Here is a 22,375-nt window from a genome sequence, read left to right on the forward strand (position 1 = left end):
GATGCGGCCATGGCCGGATTGGAAGAAATAAAAGCCGTTTTGGCCACCAACCCAATCTTGGTCGCGCCAAATGTCGGCGAACCAATGTTGTTATATAGAGCGGCAACACACCAAGTTGTAAGCGCAGTGCTCGTCGTCGAACGAGAGACGGACGGACATAAGTTCCCACTTCAAAAGCCAGTATATTATGTATCCATTGTCCTCACTCCATGCAAATCACGGTACCCACATTAACAAAAGATAGCATACGCGGTCTTCATGGCATCCCGGAAATTACGACACTACTTTCAAGAGTGTTCAATTATGGTGGCCTCTGAAGTACCACTCAACGACATAATAAATAACCGCGATGCCACGGGCCGGATTGCTAAATGGGCTATTGAGCTCCTCCCGTTCGACATAACATACAAACCACGGCGAGCCATTAAGTCACAAGTACTGGCTGATTTCGTCGCCGAATGAACAGAAGCCGAACTCCCTAAAGAGTACGGCGCGTACTCCAATTGGATCATGCACTTTGACGGCTCTAAGATGCTGGCTGCTCTGGGGGCAGGCGTCGTCCTGACATCCCCCACCGGAGATACAGTCCAATACATACTCTAAATATTATACACAGACTCCAACAATGCAGCAGAATATGAGGCCCTGTTGCATGGTCTCCGGATGGCAGTCTCCATGGGCATTCAGCGCCTAGAGGTGCGTTGGGATTCGAACCTTGCAATATCTCAAATAAATGGAGACTTTGACGCCAAGAACCCAAAAATGGCGGCTTACCGCAACGCCGTCCTCAAAATGTCAGCTCGGTTCGAGGGGCTTGAATTCCACCATGTGGTCCGGGAAAACAATCAAGCGGCGGATATCCTCGCCCGCATCGGCACTAAGCGCGACCCTGTCCCACCTAATATCTTCTTGGAAAGGCTGTTTAAGCCATCCGTGGGATGGGAAGGAGATATCGGCAACAACAGTCCGGACCCGGCCACAACACCAGATACCGAACACTCTGACGTAATCGGAGGCTCTGCCACCGAAATAACGCCTTCGGCCCACGTGATTATGGCTGTCATCACCTCGTGGACAGAACCCTTCTTGGCCTACCTAACTAGACAAGAACTCCATGAGGACCCAAACGAGGCACGTTGCATTGTGCGGCGGTCTAAAGCCTACAAGGTCCACGAAGGAGGGCTTTATAAGAAAAGCGCTACCGGAGTACTTCAAAGGTGCATCTCCGAAGAGGAAGGATGACAACTTTTGGCAGAAATTCATGCTGGACTTGGCGGCCACCACGCCGCAGCTCGGGCCCTTGTAAGCAAGGCCTTCCGTACAGGTTTGTACTGGCCGACGGCCCGAGCAGACGCACAGGACCTCGTTCAACATTGCGTCGGTTGCCAGCTTTTTGCAAACCAAAGCCATATGCCACCTACCGCTCTCCAAACAATCCCCATTACTTGGCCCTTTGCGGTCTGGGGGCTTGATATGGTCGGGGCCCTTAAAGGGGGAAGCCATAAGAAAAAATACCTATTGGTCATGGTGGATAAATTCAGCAAATGGATAGAAGCCAAACCAGTTAAAACAGCCAAGTCCGGACCAGTGATAGACTTCATATCCGGGGTTGTACACCGTTACGGCGTCCCCCCACAGCATCATCACCGATAACGGCTCCAACTTTACAGCCGACGAGGTAAAAACTTGGTGCGGCAACATGGGCATTAAGCTCGATTATGCCTCCGTCTATCACCCCCAAACAAATGGCCAGGTCGAGCGGGCAAATGGTCTCATTATGAGCGGCATTAAACCCAGTTTAGTGCGATCCTTGAAGGAATCAGATACGCACTGGGTCGAGGAGCTCGACTCCGTACTATGGGGGCTGCGGACCACGCCGAATCGCACTACCGGATACACACTGTTCTTTATGGTGTACGGCGCAGAGGCGGTACTGCCCTGCGACATAATTCATGACTCACCTCGAGTGCGCATGTACGAAGAGAAAGAAGCCGAGCTTGATCGGCAGGACAGTTTGGACACCCTGGAGGAGGAGCGTGACGTGGCAAAAGCCCGCTCCGCATTCTATCAGCAACAGGCTCGACGGTATCAAAGCAGAGAAGTACATGCCAAAATGTATAACGTTGGCGAACTCGTTCTACGCCTACCGGAGAAGAAAAAGAACAAGCTCAAACCCAAATGGGAAGGTCCCTTCGTTATTGACAAAGTTCTGACCGGGGGAGCGTACCGTCTGCGGGATGCATCGGACAATCGACTCGAGCCAAACCCATGGAACGCAGCCAGACTCCGAAGGTTCTATGCCTAGTGCCGGACTCTGTGTTCGTCTCCTTACCTCCGTCATTTTTTATATATCCGTTATCTGTCTTTTCTTTCTTTCTTCCCTTTTTTCTTCACGGCCTTAAAAGGTTAAAATGTGTCTTGACTACACAATCTTGACGCGCTAGGCGTGCTCACTATACCTGGGGGCTTCTTATACAGAAGCTTAATATAACTATGTTTGGGGCTCTATGCCCCCCGCACATGTGTTACTTTTCCACATGTACCTTTTCTTCGCCATTATATGCATCGATATGACTTAAGTTTTGGCCAAGCTGGGTTGCCTGGCTCTTATGTTTATGCCCTACGTTCCCGTTAATTCGGCTAGGGCATAAGGGGAGCACCTCTGCGATTGTTACTGCCGGGTCAGCCGGATGTGTACCTCAGACTGGGTGAAGCCGAAAGCTAGCGTTCTTAAGGGAATATTCGGTCGATGAACAAAAGATGACTTTTATTTATTTTAATACATGCCCCCAGATGTTTATATCCTGCGTCTCTTTTAGCAGTTCGGACATGCACATTAATGCATGTGTACCCAGGGAAAGGAATGCTTAACGGAACTATTCTCCCTGGAAGATGTTTCTTACTATCCATGTAATATAACATAGCTAGTTGGGTACTTGTCTGTTCAAGCACTTATGACCCCTATGCCCGGTTTCCACGCGTACCCCGGTTTTTACATAACTGAGCGGGTATTCGGATACACTCCGGACTGTCGGGTCCAGAGGTCGAAGCGAAAAGGTCCGCCATGACAAATGATTTACAATACGGCTAGGGACAATATATGTCACCTGAAGTACACAGTCACTTAGACTGACTAAATTCTTCTTCTATACCATCCAACAGGCTGTCTAGCCTACAATCCTGTTGGGAATACTTTGTGGCTAATTTCACTTGGTCATACACCAAACTGACGGGGATCTCTTTCCCATCAGACCCCACAGGTCCGACCTCGGCCATGTGGTTCGGATCCGCCTTGGTATATCGCGTCTTCACCATGGCCCAGGCTTCCCTTGCGCCTTGCCGGCAGGCTGATATCTTCTATAATCGGAAGCGCTGCCGCGCTCCCTTGAGCACCTCTACAAGCTCCCCCATGCCTCCTGGCAGGGAGGCGGATGGCCACAAGGCTTGGCCAATGCCCTGCATCACCTGTCGTACTTGTTCGTGCAGTTGTGAGAGCTCTAGCAGAAGATCACCCGCAGACCCGGGCATCTCCTCCATGGGACGACCCGTCAGCATACCTACAGATATAACTCTATTAGCCGGTTTCTTCGCTGAACTCTATAAAAGTTCATTCAAGCACTTACTAAAAATGCCGCATCGAAGCCTCTTATTCTCCTTTACGGAGCCAGCAAGCTGGGCTCGAACATCTTTCAGTTCAACGCCCAGCCGGGTATTGGCATCTTGGAGATCGTTTTTCTCCCTCCTAACCTACGTCAGCACGCGCTCGCCAGCCTTTAGCTGTCATTGAGCATGTCGCTCATCCCCTCGCACGACCTCCGCATTCACTCCGGGGTCATCTGCAGATTCTATTGTTAGATTTGCATGCATGCCGCATACTACCTGGTACATGTCATTCTTTTCGATAGAAACAAGTGTTACCAGATGGGGCCTTCTCGGACTCCTTCATTGCGGCAACTGCGGCCCGAAGCTGGGCTTTGCACTCCTCCAGCTCTTGAGACAACTGGGTATTCTTCTCCGTAAGAACCTACGCAAACAACGATCCTTAAATCAGTTGTGCCAACTATTTCAAGTCTCAGGGGCTACTGATATACATAATTATTATATTTTCTTACCCGTATATCCTTTACATACTGGTCCGTGGCTCTGGCAAGACCATTTTGAGCAGCTCGGATGTAAGCGTCTCCTGAGTTGAAGGCATCGAACGCCTCTTGAGAGAAACAAGTGTCGCGGAGTACGGCCCAGCGACGCCTGTGATTCATGGCACTCTCCACTTCGGAATTCGTAGCGGACAGCCTATGTGCATCCTCTGTAGGAGGAACATCCGGTGTTGGCCCCACGTTAGCATCCGCCTCTAAGTCCGGCTCTGAAGCCCGGCTGGTGGAGGCGTGGCCGGCAGGCTCTCCGGATATGGTCCGGCGAGCGTTTTTCCTGCTAGGAAACATGGACGTTATTATATTTTAAAAGACGCCAACCACGGAGCGGGGTTCTTTTTCATACCTCTGCGACGGCGTCTCAGTCCTGACCGCCTTCCTTTTAAGCCTACCCGGTTTCGGTGCCCCTTGTTGGTGAGTCACTGCGGGTTCGGCATGGCGTCCCGAGGACCTTCCCTGTAAGACACCATATGTGTGCGGTAGGTGAAGTGCAAAACAAGGGATCCTTCTCGGAAGTTGGGACTCCGGTTTTACTTACATGCGATGCAGGGAGTAGTCCAGGATAATCGGCTATGATGGCCACCAAGGCACCGTCGCAGCTTAATTGATAGAACATCCTGTCAATGAGCTCCACAAATGTGTCCAGATCTTCTTCGAGTCCGGGGTCGAGGGCCCGGTCAGGGTCCTCCGGTTGTGGAGGCGGGCTGTGGACCTCCCTCACAGCTTTTCGCAGTTCCTGCTATGAAATAGCAAGGTAAATACTTATGACGAAGAATGCGGGAAGATTTGGAGTAAAAAGTAGCAGCTCACCCAGTTTGGGGGGTTGTACATGGAAAATCCATCCCGTGGCTTAATGCGGATGAACTCCTCTTCCTCTCCTTTATATAAATCGGACAGTATTCTCGCTAGAGCAGCGATGGAGTTCGGTCCCTTACGACCACAGCGGGTGGCATCGTCTTCTCCATTGAAGTGCCACATGGGTTGTCCCCGATATTGAAGTGGCTGCACCCCCCGCATTATACATATTGACATAACCTCGATTATTGTCAATCCTGATTTGGCCAGTGTTTTTATCCGGCCCATCAGGTAAAAGACTTCTCCGTCATCCTCCTCCTGGGGGCTCTGAGGGCGCCAGCTGCGGCGTTTCTTCAAAGGGGCATTGTCGAACTCAGGAAGGCCCATCCGAATAGGGTCCGGAAGAGGGACGTCCTCCATATAAAACCACTCCAAAGGCCAGTCTTCGGACGTCTTCTTCAGAGTACCGGACAGGTATCCGGTCCCGGCTATGCGCCATATCTCGGCTCCGCCCACTTGATATATTGACCCCTCCTGTGTACGGGGTACGAGGCAGAATAGCCTCTTCCATAGCTCGAAATGAGCTTCGCAGCCCAAAAACAGCTCGCAAAGGGTGACGTAGCCAGCGATGTGTAATATGGAGGCGGGAGTAAAGTTATGCAGCTGGAGGCCGTAGAACTCCAGGAGCCCGCGGAGGAACGGATGGATGGGAAATCCAAGGCCCCTTAGTAAGTAAGGGACAAGGCATACCCGCTCCCCCATGGATGGGTTGGGATGGCTCTCCGCTTGCTCCCCGCCGTTGTAAGTGGCTAGTCCGGCTTGAACGGGGACCATATACGCTGGAGGGAGAAACCCCTGGGTCTGTAACTCTACTAACTGGCTGTGTGGGACAGAACACTTCTTCCAATTGCTTGGCTTAGGGCAACGGGAGCGAGAGGAGGAGCTGCGACGGCCGGCCATGATGGGATGGACTTTTCCGGGCGCACTCCGATGGATACTCGCTGTGGGAGGATGGTGTGATCTGGATCCGAGGATCCCCGTCTCTTTAAATAGATGATTTACTTACATGGTTAGGGTGGCAAGTGTAAAAATGCCCCGACTCCTCGCATTCGCTCGACACGTGGAGGATAGCCATTATTAGGCGCAGAAGCTGAGGAGTGCAACATTCATGGGAAGTCGGACACTACTCGACAGGTACTCAGAATTTGGAGAAGAACCCGCCTTCCAACGCCGAAGACAATTTGCGCGCCGGACTCATCGTCATTGAAGCCTAGTTCAGGGGCTACTGAGGGAGTCCTGGATTAGGGGGTCCTCGGACAGCCGGACTATATCCTTTGGCCGGACTGTTGGACTGTGAAGATACAAGATTGAAGACTTCGTCCCGTGTCCGGGTGGGACTCTCCTTTGCGTGGAAGGCAAGCTTGGAAATTCGGATATGTAGATCTCCTCCCTTGTAACCAACTCTGTGTAACCCTAGCCCCCTCCGGTGTCTATATAAACCGGAGGGTTTAGTCCGTAGGACAGGAACAATCATAATCATAGGCTAGCTTCTAGGGTTTTGCCTCTACGATCTCGTGGTAGATCAACTCTTGTAATACTCATATCATCAAGATCAATCAAGCAGGAAGTAGGGTATTACCTCCGTCGAGAGGGCCTGAACCTGGGTAAACATTGTGTCCCCCGCCTCCTGTTACCATCCGCCTTAGACACACAGTTCGGGACCCCCTACCCGAGATCTGCCGGTTTTGACACCGACAGAAGGTACTTGCATGACAATTTCATGCTTGTACAAGGGACAACATGATGACTACACGCTTTGAAGGACCCCACGATGCTCCTGAAGCTAGACATATCCAAAGCTTTCGACTCCGTCCAGTGGCCGTTCTTATTGGAAGTAATGCACATCATGGGTTTTGGCCCACGTTGGATAGGATGGATCTGTGGACTACTTGCCATGTCGTCCACGAGGATCATGCTAAATGGGGTGCCTGGTAAGCCGATACATAACAAAAGTGGGCTATGGCAAGTGAATCCGTTATCACCAATGCTTTTTATCTTGATCACGGAGCCGCTACACCGGCTGTTTCATCGAGCATCCAAGCTTGGTCTCCTCACACCGTTGGCATAGGCTGGGCTGAAGCATCAAATGTCAATCTTCGTCGATGATGTCACGGTATTCCTGAAGCCGCACAGGCTCCTCAATTTTGGACATATTTGCCACCGCTTTCGGCCTTCGCGTCAACCTACGTAAAAGTGCGGCCCTGCCAATTAGATGCACGCAAGAACAAATCGAGGAACTAACAAGTGTGCTTGGTTTCTCCTTGGGGAAGTTCCCAATCAAATACCTGGGCCTCCCGCTGACCATTAGGAAGCCATCGGATGTGCAGCTCCAGGGCCTGGTGGACCATATCGCTGCATGTCAACCCACGTGGCGCACTGTCACAGCCCTAGATCAGTCTTTGTTTGTCTTTGCTTGATCATCATGTCATCATGATTAAATTCAAATGAATTTGAATTGGGGATGTTCAAACCCTAGCATCAAATGGAATTCAAATAGGTTCAACCTAAAAATAATTTCAATGAACCCAAAATGCCCTTTAAAAATGTTCATCATTTCTGGATTAAGGTGGAAGCATCTACCAAAAATGGTTTACATTTTTGCAGGACATATTTGGGCTCTGAATTAAATCATAAGTATTTACATTTGGACATTTAAATGCTATAAATATTTTCAAATGTCCAAATAATTCTGACAGTAATTGGGGGTTGTTGAGAATAATTCAAATAGTGCCTGCAATTATTTTTAGGATTTCTACAAGTGTTCTGGTATTTTAAATAAACCAGAAAACAAACAACAGAAAAGATAAAAGAAAAATAGAAAACTAGAGAGAGAGAGAGAGAGAGAACTGACCTGGCCTTACCTGGCGCAGCCACCTGGCAGCCCAGCTTCGGCCCAGCCTACCTAGCCGAAGCGGTTGTCTTCAACCTCTGCCAGTAGGCAGAGGCAAGACAGCGCACGCGCCGAGGGCGCCACGCCTCCTCCCTGCTTGCTTCACGCCCCCGAGGCTCTCTCCCAACACCACGGAGACCGCCACAGACCCCCTCGCTCTCTGGTTCTCTCTTCCCCTCGCTCCTCTGCTTTCCCTCCCCATGGCCGAGCATGGCCACCGCCACGGAAGCCGTCGTTGTCCACCGCTGCCACCGTCCACCACATGCCTCGTTGACGCGTCCGGAAGAACCGCAGCTCCGCCCTCGTCCTCATCGCCGATCCATGCGTTGCCGGACGCCTGTGAATGCCGCCACGGCCTCGTCTTCAACCTCGGGCGTCCGAGATCGTCTTCGCCGCCCAGCTCGGCTCCGGCCTCCCCCGAGCTGGCTGACCTGCTCTCCGTCTCCCTCGTGAGTTCCTCCCCCGAACCCCCTCTTCCCCGTCTCGCTTGCACGCCATAGTTGCCGTCTTGCCTGAGACCGAACCACACCGCCGCCCGAGCTTCTCGCCGCCGTGGCCACAGTCACCGCGACTCCCAACCGAGCACACCCACGTGCTCACCACACCGCGCAGGTGCCGTAGGAGCCAAGCACGCCACCCCACAACCACCGCATCCCCGTCCCTGAGTGCGTCTGAACTCCGACCGCCGCCGAGGTCGACGCCGTGCTCAACTCTGGCGGCTTGAGCCCTCCCGCTTGCACAGGGAGATGCGGAGCCCTCCCAGCAGCACGCAGAGCCCCTCCGCCATCCTTTTGGTCGCCGGAGGGCGAAACCCAAGCCTCGGCCGCGCCTGCTGTCGCCGGCGATGAGCCACCGTTGTATTAGGCTCGGTTGACCAGGGGTTTGACCTCCCCTGGGTCTATGACATGCGGGCCCCGCCCGGCTAATTAACCTAGTTTAGGTTTAAATTTTTTTAGTTTAACCAAGGTTAGTGCTAATTAAACTAGCTTAGTTTAGTTAGCCACTGACACGTGGGCCCCACTGGTCAGTTTGACCTGGGATGACCCGTTGACTCGATGACGTCACCCTAACACAGTGATGATGCAGTAAATCTTTTTCTGGAATTAATTTAATTCTAATTAATCAAAAAAATCCCGAAAAATTATAGAAAATAATCTATAGCTCAAAATGAAAAGATTTCTATATGGAAAATGATCAGAAAAATCCAATCTATACAACCATTTCCATGCATGTTAGAACAACTTATGGCTTCTGTTTAGGACAAATCAAATAATGGCATTTGAATATCCACATATGGAGTTTGAATTGGAACCTTGTGTTCAAACCGTCCTTAGGAACTGAGATCTGTATGTGTGATTTAAGATCAGCTACTACCACACATTGGGATCCTTAATTGACTCTCTCGACTTATTAACCGCCCCTATCCTCTGTCCAGGAGTTGCAAGTAGTTTCTGGTGTTTGTAGTATGCTAGAGGCTGTGCGCGGCGCTGGGCACGTGGCCCGATGTACCAAGTCGCCCGTTTGGTGACACGGGAACCCTGCACACATCGTTCGGGGCCGTAGTGGAAACCTCGGCCGGACTCCCTGCGGATGGAACCTGAATAGGCGATAAACCTGGACTAGGGACTTGTGTGGTTAGTCAGGTCGCGGCCGACACCCTCGCCACGCTTCCACTTGAAGGTTGCCGAGATACATGACGTGTACATGGCGGTAAGTGGCGAGAGCGTGTGTGAACAAGTACACCCCTGTAGGGTTAACATCATCTGTTTGAATAGTCGCGTCCGTGGTAAAGGACTACTTGGTTGCTTATATAGTTCATAGACAAGTGAAAGTGGATACTCTAAAATGCGCAAGATAAGCGTGAGTGCTATGGATGGCATTCTCGTAGGTAGTCGGGAGCGGATCCATAGTGGTGTATTGATTTGGTGAATATGAAGACTCGTGTGCGCCACCCCAAAAGAGTTACTTGCAGACGTATAGTTCAGGATAGCCACTGAGTCAAAGCTGGCTTGCTGCAGTTAAACTCCACCACCCCCTTTGTTCATACTGATGCATATGTAGCTAGTTCTGATGTAAGTCTTGTTGGATACATTTGTACCCACGTTTGCTTAATTTATGTTTTTGTAGAGAGACTTCAGTCTCACTAGTAGTTCCGCGTGGACTTCGACGTTTAGCTTGTTACCTCAGCTACGATCTTGTGCCCTCAGCAGGGTCTTGTAGATAGTCAGGCTTCTCAGCCTTTTTCATTTGTAGTTGTCTATACTCAGACAAGTTAAGCTTCTGCATGTGCTTATTGCTTGTATGACTTGAATGCTGGGTCATCAGACCTATGTTTCTAATATCTGGCTCCTCAGAGCCTAATGAATAAATACTCCGAGTCGTAGAGTTTTGTTGTGATGCCATGTTGTATTTGCACATATCGAGCATATTGTGTGTATGTTAATGAAATGCTTGGTTTGTGTGGGATCCGACAACCTAGTTGTTTATTTTTGGTAGCCTCTCTTACCGGGAAATGTCTCCTAGTGCTTCCACTGAGCCATGGTAGCTTGCTACTGCTCCGGAACACTTAGGCTGGCCGACATGTGTCCTTCTTCGTTCCTGTGTCTGTCCCTTCAGGGAAATGTCACACGTTGTTCCTTTAAGTCCTTGTAGCTTGCTACGAGTTGGGTTCATACGTTGATGATCGACACGTTCGTTGCTAGGTCATGTATGCCTGTCCCTGTAAGTTAGTGCCACTTTGGATTCACGACTAGTCATGTCGGCCCAGGTTCTCTGTCATATGGATGCTAGCGACACTATCATATACGTGAGCCAAAAGGCGCAAACGGTCCTGGGCCAGGTAAGGTGGCACCCATGGGGATACCGTGCGTGAGGCTGCAAAGTGATATGATGTGTTACATGCTAGATCGGTGTGACTTAGGATCGGCGTCCTGACACGCACTGCATCCCTACCGAAGAGTGGCAAGTCGATCCTTATACAGTCGTGTCGGCAATGCCAGTGCATGCAATGCTCGCACTTGATTTGCTGGCCAAGAATTACCGCAATAAACAAAATTCTGCGAGGCTTCCTTTGGTGTGGAAAGGCGGAGGCGAATAGAGGGAATTGTGTTGTTGCATGCTACAAAGTACGTTCACCCAAGTGGACCGGAGGTCTCGGGAACCCAGACATTGGCTGGACGGACGTGGCCATGGCTGGCGCATGTGGATAGAACGAGGCCCTGGAACGAGTTTACCGTATCAGTACCGATGACATCCCTCCAGCTATGCAACGTGGCAATGAAAACCTCACTCGGTGACGGCGTGCAAGCTCTATTTTGGGAAGATTGTTGGATGGATGGATACAGAATCGAAGAAATAGCGCCCACAGTCTACAACAGAATACCACCCCGGATATGAAAGCAGCTCTCTGTCAAAGATGCCATGGAAAACAAGGATTGGGTGACTACCATTGGGCCGGATCTGGACATGCAAACCCTCATGGAGTTCATGGCGCTGTGGGCACACGTACAGGGGATAAAACTCCAAGAGGGAGTACCGGACACCATCACATGGGCCTGGGAGAGGGATGGCCAATATTCTGCCAGATCGGCCTATAATGCCAAATTCATGGGAAGAGTGACAGCCCCACCTGCCGAAGCAACATGGAAGTGACGACCCCCCTACAATGTCATTTCTTCCTCTGGTTAGCAGTGCGAAACCGATGCTGGATCTCTGATCGCTTGGCAAGGAGGGGGTTGCCGCATCAACAAACAAACCAGGCTGACGACACTACAAGAAATATGCTAACTTGCGACCATCAATATTGTTCGCTAAATGGTCATTGTTTTTCGTTTGTGACCTTTTTATGACCAAAAACAATTGGTCAAAAGTTGACCGTCTTTAATGAAACTTAACGACGTTCTTTGTGATATGGTCGTAGAAGGTAACGACCAAAACAAAAGGTCGTTGGTTCTAAGATCAATTGTTTTGGTCGCTGGTTGCCTGCCCAGGCCACGTCGGATCCAATGTGGCAAGCTGACGTGGCAAAATTGTGACCAATTGAATTGGTCACTGATAAAAATTGGCCCCGTCCAATTCGGTTTCTATATGGGCCAAGCCCATTAATTCAGCAAATTGAACATATATTTTTCCTATTAATATTAGTTAGCTAGATAGGCCTGGCCCAACAATTCGGCCTTTTTATTTCCAGACTATTGAATTAACATTACTTTTCTTTTCGGGCCTTAGCCTTTTCAATTCCAGTTTTTTAGGCCTTGGCATTTTACAATCCAGTTTTTTTAGGACTCGGCCATGGCTTTTTAATTTAGGACCCATCACTCTTCAGTTCTGTATATGCCTCATTTTCAGTCAATATCCAATTCAAACAGAGGCTATAAATGCAAAATATTTCTCAACAAAGACGAACTTGGTACATTACAGTAATACATAGAATCCAGTTTACTAATACACAAAAATATCGAAAGATAACAAAGTCCAATGAGCGACTCTTATCTGGGTGCAGGTTCTAGCTTCTTCATCGTGGAGCTTGTTCCAGCAGTCAACACTTCAATGAACGAAGGACAACATCTACAACTTATAAATAGAATACTTAGGAACAAAATAAAAACAGAACATTCTGCATTTGGTGCGAAAATGGTTAGATCAAAGAGGACCTTCAGTAACAAAGCAAACCATATTGAATCGACATAGATCGACATTTGCAGATGTATATTTTTGTTTGACCCATTTACTGCTGCTACCTTTCATTTCCAGGACTACATATTCTGAATCTACCAGTACTAGATACCTACCAATCTTCTATAGAAAATTAAGATGAGTTATACTAGTAGTGATGGTGCTCAATTGCCACTGTTAAGGTCAATGGTAGATGCAGGCAGGTAATTAACTTTATATACTTCAATATCTTAGGCATTAGCTAGCCTGCTCTCATGGTGGTTTCCAAAAAACCACTCTGTCAGATTGATCACGCAAGGATTCTTACTAGCATGAACCACCAAAATTGTTCAAAAATAGAACAGTTCACAGGAGAGCAACAAAACTCCAAAGTAGCACACAAGAGCATACTAGAAAGCCTAATACACACACTTAGGTTGCTTCCAAGGTAACAGACTAAGAAGTAGTTCAATTCTCAAATTTCGGGAATAGGAAGAAAAGAAAATCTAGCTTGCATGCTGCCAACAATGTGTCTTATATCACGTCTGAATAAAATACGTGAACATGTTTCCATGGATGAATAGAGAGGGGAAACGGTTCACCTATACTAGAAGCGGTCCCGTGCTGGTGGATGCATCGGAAACATGGCGGGGTCCTGTACGTGATGATGCAAACAAAGTCGTGCCAATTTATGACACGATTACACAAGTCAACAACTGAATCCACAACTGTATTTGCATATGCTGCAGTAAACACGATTGATATTAGTTTTTCTTTTTGGTTGAGGTTGTGATTCAGTTGCAGGAATGCAAAGTGCAGGTAGAAGCAATGTACAACTAGCTAGCGTAGTAGTAGGAGGAGCATCTCAGATTCTCCAACAGAATAGTAGAGAGGAAGGTTCACCAATGGAGCAAAACTAAGTACATAACTTCTTCTCTAGAATGCCATTGGTTTTAATATAGAAGATGTGGCAACAGGAAAGAGTTGAGTGGGATTAGTACATGGAGCTTGAACTTAATGGAGTCATGGTCATCCTGCTGCTGTTGTACCCCCATGGAACCCTTGTGCTTCACAAGAAGGACAGATGGTTGATGAGCTAAAATCAAAATCAACGGTTGTCGGTGCAACAGACCCCGGGTATGTTGCCCAACTGTGCACAGGCACAAGATCAAGATTGAAGTACCAGCTCAAGATAGGGATTGAAGGCCCAAGAGACTTCAAGAACCAACATGCAGCTCGGAGAGATCGAGATCGAGCCAAAGGAACAGGATATCGGCAAGAGAAGGGCCTCCCTCGCCGGGCAGGCGAGCCCGGCAAGGGGCCAGGCCACCACCAGAAGCAAGCAACCAAGACTCCCCGGCAACGCCTGCCGGGGCTTGCGGGGCCTGAACCACCCCGCCAACCGCGCAAGTACGACCCACGTCATCAATCAGTGCGGTGTCATGCCGCAAGGTGATTAAGTGGCATCAATTGCCACATGGTAGCCATCTCCTACAGAAGAAACCCACAGGTGACACCCGTCCAGCGACGTGTCAAGAGAACAGATGAGGAGCTGGCAAGATAAGCCCGGCAGGCCTTGCCGGGCAGCTAGTGATGTGACACTGAGCGGTGCATTTAATGCACCCTGCCAGCCCGCAGAGTTAGGTATGATAGCACTGTTAGCTATCATATCAGTGGGTAATGACTGTTTTGCCACTGTGTGACCCCTTAATCTATAAAAGGAGGCCCATGGCATACGTAGGAGGGGGTTAGAGGATTGGAAACTTGACAAACCCAAGCCACTATACGCTTGTGGCCACCGTGGCCCTGAGGCAGGCCTTGCCGGGCAAGTGTACCATGCGCCACCATGTTCATTTCCACCATCAATCCACCAAAGCAAGAGTAGGGTCTTACGCCTCGCGGCGGCCCAAACCTGGGTAAATTGATTGTGTGCTCTCTGTCGTGCTGTCGTGCACTGGTCAGCTCTTTGTGCAACGTGACGTCCCCCGCCGAACCAGCAAGGGGCCACCCGGTCCCATAGGTGGTCGCGGATATCCCGCGACAACAGTTGCTGCTGCACAAGAGCCTATAGTTAAGCTCAACAATGAAAAAGGCATGTTTGTTGTGTCTTAGACAGAAAAGAAACATGTGATATTTTTTCCATCAAGATCAAGATAAACAAAATCAAGCAGTGCAAGTAAACATCCTCAACTCCAGGAGTAGTTATCTAAAAAGAAAAAAAATCACTTGTCCTTGTTGCATGTAAATCGAATATGCATTCAACACTTGCATCACTAACTAGTACTCCCTCTGTAAACTAATATAAGAGCGTTTAGATCACTATTTTAGTATTCTAAACGCTCTTATATTAGTTTACGGAGGGAGTAGAAATGAAACTGGTAGTAGTATAGTAGGTGTGGTCTGGTCCTAGCAGCAACAAAACCTATCACTTATGCATCAGAGAGAGGGGGGCTACCAAATTGAAGGAAACGAGAGGAGAAGGGAGACCGTCCATGGTGGCGTCCTTGCATCCATGGAGCTACTGCTGCTGCCGACCTTGAATATGCAACTCCTCTTTCTGCCGAAGGAACCTTGCCGCTGCTGCACGCATAATAACAAATAAGAAGTGGTTTGTGAGATCAAACTGGAACCTTCCATGAGAGAGAGAGAGATTTCAAACCTTCCATTCCATAGCGTCGTCCTGGTGGGGAAGAAGTAGCAGAACACGAGTAGCATCCATGGCAGAGCGGTAGCTAGGAGGAGTAGGCAGAGCAGAGGAGGGAGCAATAGCAGCACCGGAGCAACCTGCACACAAAACAAACAAACAAACAAACGAATGAATCAGAAGTGAGCAGAAGAAGAAACAAAGAAGAGAATGGATTCATGCCTTGCGCACCCACCATGGTCGGAGATCCACAGTCGTTGTGGTTGGGCTCACCGGAGTTGGCCGGCTGCCGGCTCGCGTGCCCCATGGAGGTCTCCGCCATCGCTCCGTCGTCGCCCCGTCCCCATCCATCCATTGGTGGGTTGCCGAGGGGCTAGGGTTTCGGGCCTCATCCGCCCATGGGTCGGATGGACCTGAGGGAGGGAGAGCTGGGGAGCGAAGGAGGGAGGTCGTGGTGATGGAGTTGGGGGAGATGGTCACCGGTGGGGGTGGGGTTGGGTGTCGGCGGCGGGATTGGAGATGAATCAGAGGTGGGGAGAGGAGGAGCTTGAGGGGATCTACAGCTAGGGTGGAGAGGGGAGAGGTGGGTGACGGAGGCGAGGGGAAAGGTGGGCGGCGGAAGGAAGGGGAGGATGGGGCGGCGGAAGGAAGGAAGGGGAGGACGGGGCGGCGGCGAAGGGATCTGGATCGGGGAGAGGAGCGGAGGCGGGGAGGGATTTGGATCGGCTAGGGTTCACGCAAGTGAGAGAGAGAGAGGCTGGAGTGGGTTAGATGGATGTATGGATGGATGTATGGATGGACATATGTTTGCCATGTCATCAATCCATGCCACAACGGATTCCACCAATCAGAATTAAGCTTATGTAATTTTGTTTTCCCTTTTGTTTCTCTTATAGTTTTTTACCCTCTTATTTAGGAAGATAATTCAACATATTAACCACTTATAGTTCGTTAAAATGAATGAATATTGTGCACATGTGTGTATCTTGGGATGACAAACAATGTTGATCTGGGGAGTTTTCATTTTCATTGCACAAAAGAGCCGTTTTCTATTTTTCGAGTGCCCGAAATGGTTTTTTTAATAATCTGCCAAATCTTCATTTCAAATTACCTCATATTGTGCACAAGGGTGCATCTTGGCATGGCAAACAATGTTGGCTAAGGAAGTTTTCATTTTCTTTGGACGGAAAATTCATTTTCCATTTTTCGAGTGCTCAAAATGAGTTTTTTTTGTGAAGGACTACCATATATTTATTGCAAAATTGGACCGAATCAATTTTCTAAAATATTAGGCCATACTTAAGGTACAATTTACCAAAATGGTTGTGTGTTGAAAGCTTTGAGCCACCTCTCGTGAAAAAGACAAATTTCCGCCGATTCAGTAGGAAGCGGGTCAAATTTGAACTACAGCTCCCTCATAGTTTGCTCTTTATTTTTTTCCAAAAATCACTTTTAGGTACATAAGTATCCACTTAATAATAGAAACACCAAAAGTTTTCCAAGATTCAACCACTAGCTAGGAACGGGCATGCCCGCCGTTTTGAGCGCATTTTGAAATGGGCATTAAAATTTCAAAAAAAAATCACAAAAAATTAGAAAACCTTCTCATTGCGTCATTATATGTGACCAAGTTGTCAGAAAAATAATAAACTTGTAATACGACAATTAGTTTGAAAAAGTGTTCTCAGAAATGAGCTATCATGTGGGATGATTCATGTCTTTCAAGTCAAATGATCAATTTTATGGCCACATTCATGGCATAGTTTGTTCAAATGATCTCATATTGTGCAAAAGGGAGCATCTTGGAATGGCAAACAATGTTGCCTAAGGAAGTTTTTCATTTTCTTTGAATGAAAAATTTATTTTCCATTTTTTGAATGCCCAAAATGAGTTTTTTTGTGAAGGACCTACCATATATTTGTTGTAAAATTGGACTGAATAAAGTTTCTAAAATATTAGGCCATACTTAATGTACAATTGACCAAATGGTTGGGTGTTAAAAGCTTTGAGCCACCTCTCGTGAAAAAGACAAATTTCCGCCGATTCGGTAGGAAGGGGTCAAATTTGAACTGCAGCTCCCTCATAGTTTGCTCTTTATTTTTTACAAAAATCATTTTTAGGTACATAAGTATCTATTTAATCAAAGAAACACCAAAAGTTTTCCAAGATTGAACCACTAGCTAGGAACGGGCATGCCCGCCGTTTTGACCGCATTTTGAAATGGGCATGAAAAATAAAGAAAAAATTAGAAAACCTTCGCATTGTGTCATTATATGTGACCAAGTTGTCAGGAAAAATAATAAACTTGTAATACGACAATTAGTTTGACAAAGTGTTCTCAGAAATGAGGTATCATGTGTGAAGATTAATGGCTTTCAAGTCAAATGATCGATTTTATGGCCACATTCATGGCATAGTTTCTTCAAATGATCTCACTGTGCACAAGGGTGCATCTTGGAATGGCAAACAATGTTTCCTAAGGAAGTTTTCATTTTGTTTGGATGAAAAATTCATTTTCCATGTTTCGAATGCCCAAAATGAGTTTTTTTGGGAAGCACCTACCATATTTTTGTTGCAAATTGGAACGAATCAATTTTCTAAAATATTAGGCCATACTTAGTGTACAATTGACCAAATGGTTGGGTGCTAAAAGCTTTGAGCCACCTCTCGTGAAAAAGACAAATTTCCGCCGATTTAGTAGGAAGCGGGTCAAATTTGAAATGCAGCTCCATCATAGTTTGCTCTTTATTTTTTTCAAAAATTAGTTTTAGGTACATAAGTATCTATTTAATTACAGAAACACCAAAAGTTTTCCAAGATTCAACAACTAGCTCGGAACGGGCATGCTCGCCATTTTGACCGCATTTCTAAATGGGCATGAAAAATTCAAAAAATCAAAAAATTAGAAAACCTTCGAATTGTGTCATTATATGTGACCAAGTTGCCAAGAAAAATAAAAAACTTGAATACGACAATTAGTTTGAAAAGGTGTTTTCAGAAATGAGCTATCCTGTGTGAAGATTTATGGCTTTCAAGTCAAATGATCAATTTTATGGCCACATTCATGGCATAGTTTGTTTAAATGATCTCATATTGTGCACAAGGGTGCATCTCGGAATGGCAAACAATGTTGCCTAAGGAAGTTCTCATTTTATTTGGACAAAAAAATTCATTTTCCATTTTTTGAATGCCCAAAATGAGTTTTTCTGTGAAGGACCTGCCATATATTTGTTGCAACATTGGACCACACCATTTTTAGAAAATATTGGGCCATCTTTAATGCAAAATTAACCAAATGGTTGGGTGTCAAAAGTTTTGGTGCACCTCTCGTGAAAAAGACAAATTTCTGCCGATTCAGCTCGAAGCGGGTCAAATTTGGCAGCTGCCTTAGAGTTTGCTATTTATTTTTTTCCAAAAATCATTTCTAGGTACATAAGTATATATTTAATCATAGAAACACCAAAAGTGTTCCAAGATTCAACCACTAGCGAGGAACGGTCATGCCCGCAGTTTTGACCGCATTTTGAAACGGGCATGAAAAAATTAAAAAATTGGAAAACCTTTGCATTGTGTCATTATATGTGACCAAGTTACTAGAAAAAATAATAAACTTGTAATACGACAATTCTTTTAAAAAAGTGTTCTCAGAAACGAGCTATCATTTGTGAAGAGTCATGTCTTTCAAGCCAAGTGATCAATTTTATGGCCACATTCATGGCATAGTTTCTTCAAATGATCTCATATTGTGCACAAGGGTGCATCTTGGAATGGCAAACAATGTTGCCTAAGGAAGCCTTCATTTTCTTTGGACGAAAAATTCATTTTCCATTTTTTGAGTGCCCAAAATGAGTTTTTTTTTGTGAAGGACCTACAATATATTTGTTGTAAAACTATACCAAATCAGTTATCTAAAATACTATGCCATATCTAATGCACAATTGACTAAATGGTTGGGTGTGAAAATCTTTGATCCACCTCCCATGAAAAAGACAAATTTTCACCAATTCAGTTGGAAGCAGGTCAAATTTGAACTGCAGCTACCTTATAGTTTGCTCTTTATTTTTTCAAAAATCATTTATAGGTACATAAGTATTTATTTAATAAAAAATACATGGTTTGGTGGAGATATGTCGAGGTTTGTACGGTGGCCGAGGGCCCCAACTCCAGAGCGCGTACACTCACATGCCTGCCGCGTGGTCACCGCATAACCGTGGTGTTGCGACGCGTTTTGGGCGGCCTAGGCATGTCTAGTGGGTTGGGCACTCCCCAGATAGGTTTAACGAAGAAGGCAATAGAGGAATCTCACAAGGAGACTGAAGCTCAAACATGAATTAGCAGCCAAGTGTTTGGTTAGTGGTGGGGAAAATGCACATGGCCAATGGGCCTGAGTTTTGGCCGAAGGACACTGTCTTGAAAATTTTGCAGCTCAAATGGAGGAGCCTAAGTGTCACTTGCCTTGCAAAGTACCACACTGGACAAAAATATGAATGTTGAAGCTGGACTCAAATGAATGAATGGATTGGTCTGAAATTTGGAGGAGGATGATAATTTGGGCATCTGAAGGTACTGTAAAAAATTTCATACCATTTGGATAAATAAAAATGGTACTTCCTTCACAGTGCTCTTCTCTGAATAGAAAATTGGGGAAAAGGTTGAGGGAAATTGGCTAGATTAAATGAGCTAAAATTTGATGGAGGGAGGTTCTATGGGCAGGGTCATGTCCTGGTAAATTTTCACAAATTATAAATTAACATAAAATATAGTTGCTTCACAAACTGAAAATATTACCAGAAACAAAGATTGGATGGTGAGCTCACATGAATTGTTAGAGGGGGCTAAATTTTTGTGGAGAGCTATGATTTGGGAATATAGAAGATGTGGCAAAAATTCAGCTCATTAGGATATGCATAGCTAGTACTTCCTTCACAATGGTTCTAGCTGAACAGAAACTTTGGAAATTTGCCAAGGAAGATTTACTAGGTAAATGGAGCTGAATTGTGTCATGAGGTAATGATTTGGATAGTAAAGAATGCCCAAATTTTTTGGGAATTTTGGGAATGACAGAAATATAGGCTGCTTCACAACCTAGGGCAAAAATTGACACATAGGCAAAATTGATGAGGTGGCGCCTAGTCATAGCAATGCACCACAATTTACAAGGCTATGACCATCTATATTGGTCGTGATCAGCTAGAAATAAGGCAGCTGACCAGTGCTGTTTGCTTTACGACCATTTCGTGTAATGAAATTACGACCTTTCTGACCAAAATGGTCGTTATGGTTTAGGGTTTGGAGCCCCCCGAATAGCTTATGACCAATTAGTCTCAAATGGTCATAGATTTATGACCAATTCTTCAAGGGTCACTGACAGAAGGTCACAAGTTGACATATTTCTTGTAGTGCGAGACCATGAATCACATCATGTTGCAATGCGTTTTCTCCAGGACATTTTGGCTGCAGGTCTGCACTGCCCTGGGGAAGCCGGACTGGACGCCATGCAACGAAGACACGCTACCGGAATGGTTCCTGAACAAGCGACTACATGGCATAAACCAGAAGGACGTCAGATCCATCATCATACTTGCTTTATGGGAGATATGGAAGCATCGCAACAGGATCGTGTTTGACGGCGAGGCACCATCCCTGGGAAGACTATTGGCCAAGGTGCTCATTGAGGGTCGGGCATGGAGAATGACACGCCTCCTCAAGTCGGATTTAGAGAGTTTCTTTGGGCGGTTGCACACGTAGATTCAGACTAAACGTAGATGTAGGGTAACAAACGATGGACTGGGTGCGAAATGTAACACCCTTGGCAAAGGGATCTTGTAGCCCTTCTTCTCCCTATTAATGAAAGATACGCATGCTGTGCGTATTTGAGAGAAAAAAACCAAACACAGTCCAGACACGTTCCAGGCAGGCTCCAGGCCAGGTATTTTTTAGCGAGGACTTGATCCAAACACGCTCAAAAGCCGCTATGCTACCCCCATAGCAGGAGTGTTTGCGTCGCACGGACGATCCAGGTCGCACGATCTACTGTGCCAGGTCCTTATTACGCTACTGTAAAAATTCCGACCACCCATCTCGCTGCATGTCATGGCTTCGAGTCTGAGTGGATGACGTCTGGGCCACTCTTGCACGTGGGCCAGCCTTGTAGTGTATGGGTCGCGTATGTACTCGGTGAAAAAGGGAGATGAACTGCAGCGGTCGTGGGCGTCAGTGGATCAAACGTGGGTTGGGTGGGTGAAAACCCTAGCTGCCAATGAGCTTTCATCCTCGAGCCCCATGCACCTCCACCATCTGTCTTCCTCTCCTGGCCACGACCATTGTCGCATCTCTCTTCCTCCTCTGGCCATGGACACTGTTGCGACTTCTCTCCATCTCCTCTACCGAACGTCGCCTCCCCTCCTTTTCTCTCCTTTTCCTCCAACGAGGACGGGCCAGGAGCGACGAGGCCAGCCGGCGGCATGGACAAGAAGTTGTGGGGGCAATGATCCTCCTCCTAAATTCTACCGGGAAGACGATAGCCAGAGGAGGATCCTCGATCAACGGCACCCTGGGGACTCACTGCCAAGAAGCCGCCAGAGGAGGAGCTCGACCTGGACGACCGCCGTTGGACGAGGAGCCCCAAAAAAATCCCCCAACCTCCACTGCGCCACCGCCTCTTCACTTTCAACCATGGGTTGTAGCGATCAGAGGACCAAGGTGTGGATTATCCTCCCCTTCCCATTTTCTTAATTCTCACATGTTCCTCCAACCCCTCCATCCTTGCCTACATAGTACTCTCTCTCTCTCTCTATGTCTCTCTCTCTCTCTCTCTCTCATCTCGTCGATGGGAATGGCCGCATGGATGACGGGTATCGCCACTCCCGATGACAAGAGGTACCAAAGAGGATGCAGCCTACAGGTAATTATTATTGTTCTTTGCACATATTTTTGTCATATTTGATCTAATTTCATGTTGGGGAACGTTTCATGGGAAACACAAATTTTCCTACGCTCACCACGAACATCTACAAGAGGAGAGATTGCATCTACATACCCTTGTAGATCGCTAAGCGGAAGCATTAAGAAACGCGGTTGATGTAGTCGAACGTCTTCACGAGCCGTCCCACGAACTCCTGATCCAAGTGTCGAACGGACGACACCTCCGCGTTCAAAACACGTACGGCTTGATGACGCCCT

The sequence above is a fragment of the Triticum aestivum genome, chromosome 7D (genome assembly GCF_018294505.1).
Source record: "Triticum aestivum cultivar Chinese Spring chromosome 7D, IWGSC CS RefSeq v2.1, whole genome shotgun sequence".
Classification (NCBI taxonomy): domain Eukaryota; kingdom Viridiplantae; phylum Streptophyta; class Magnoliopsida; order Poales; family Poaceae; genus Triticum; species Triticum aestivum.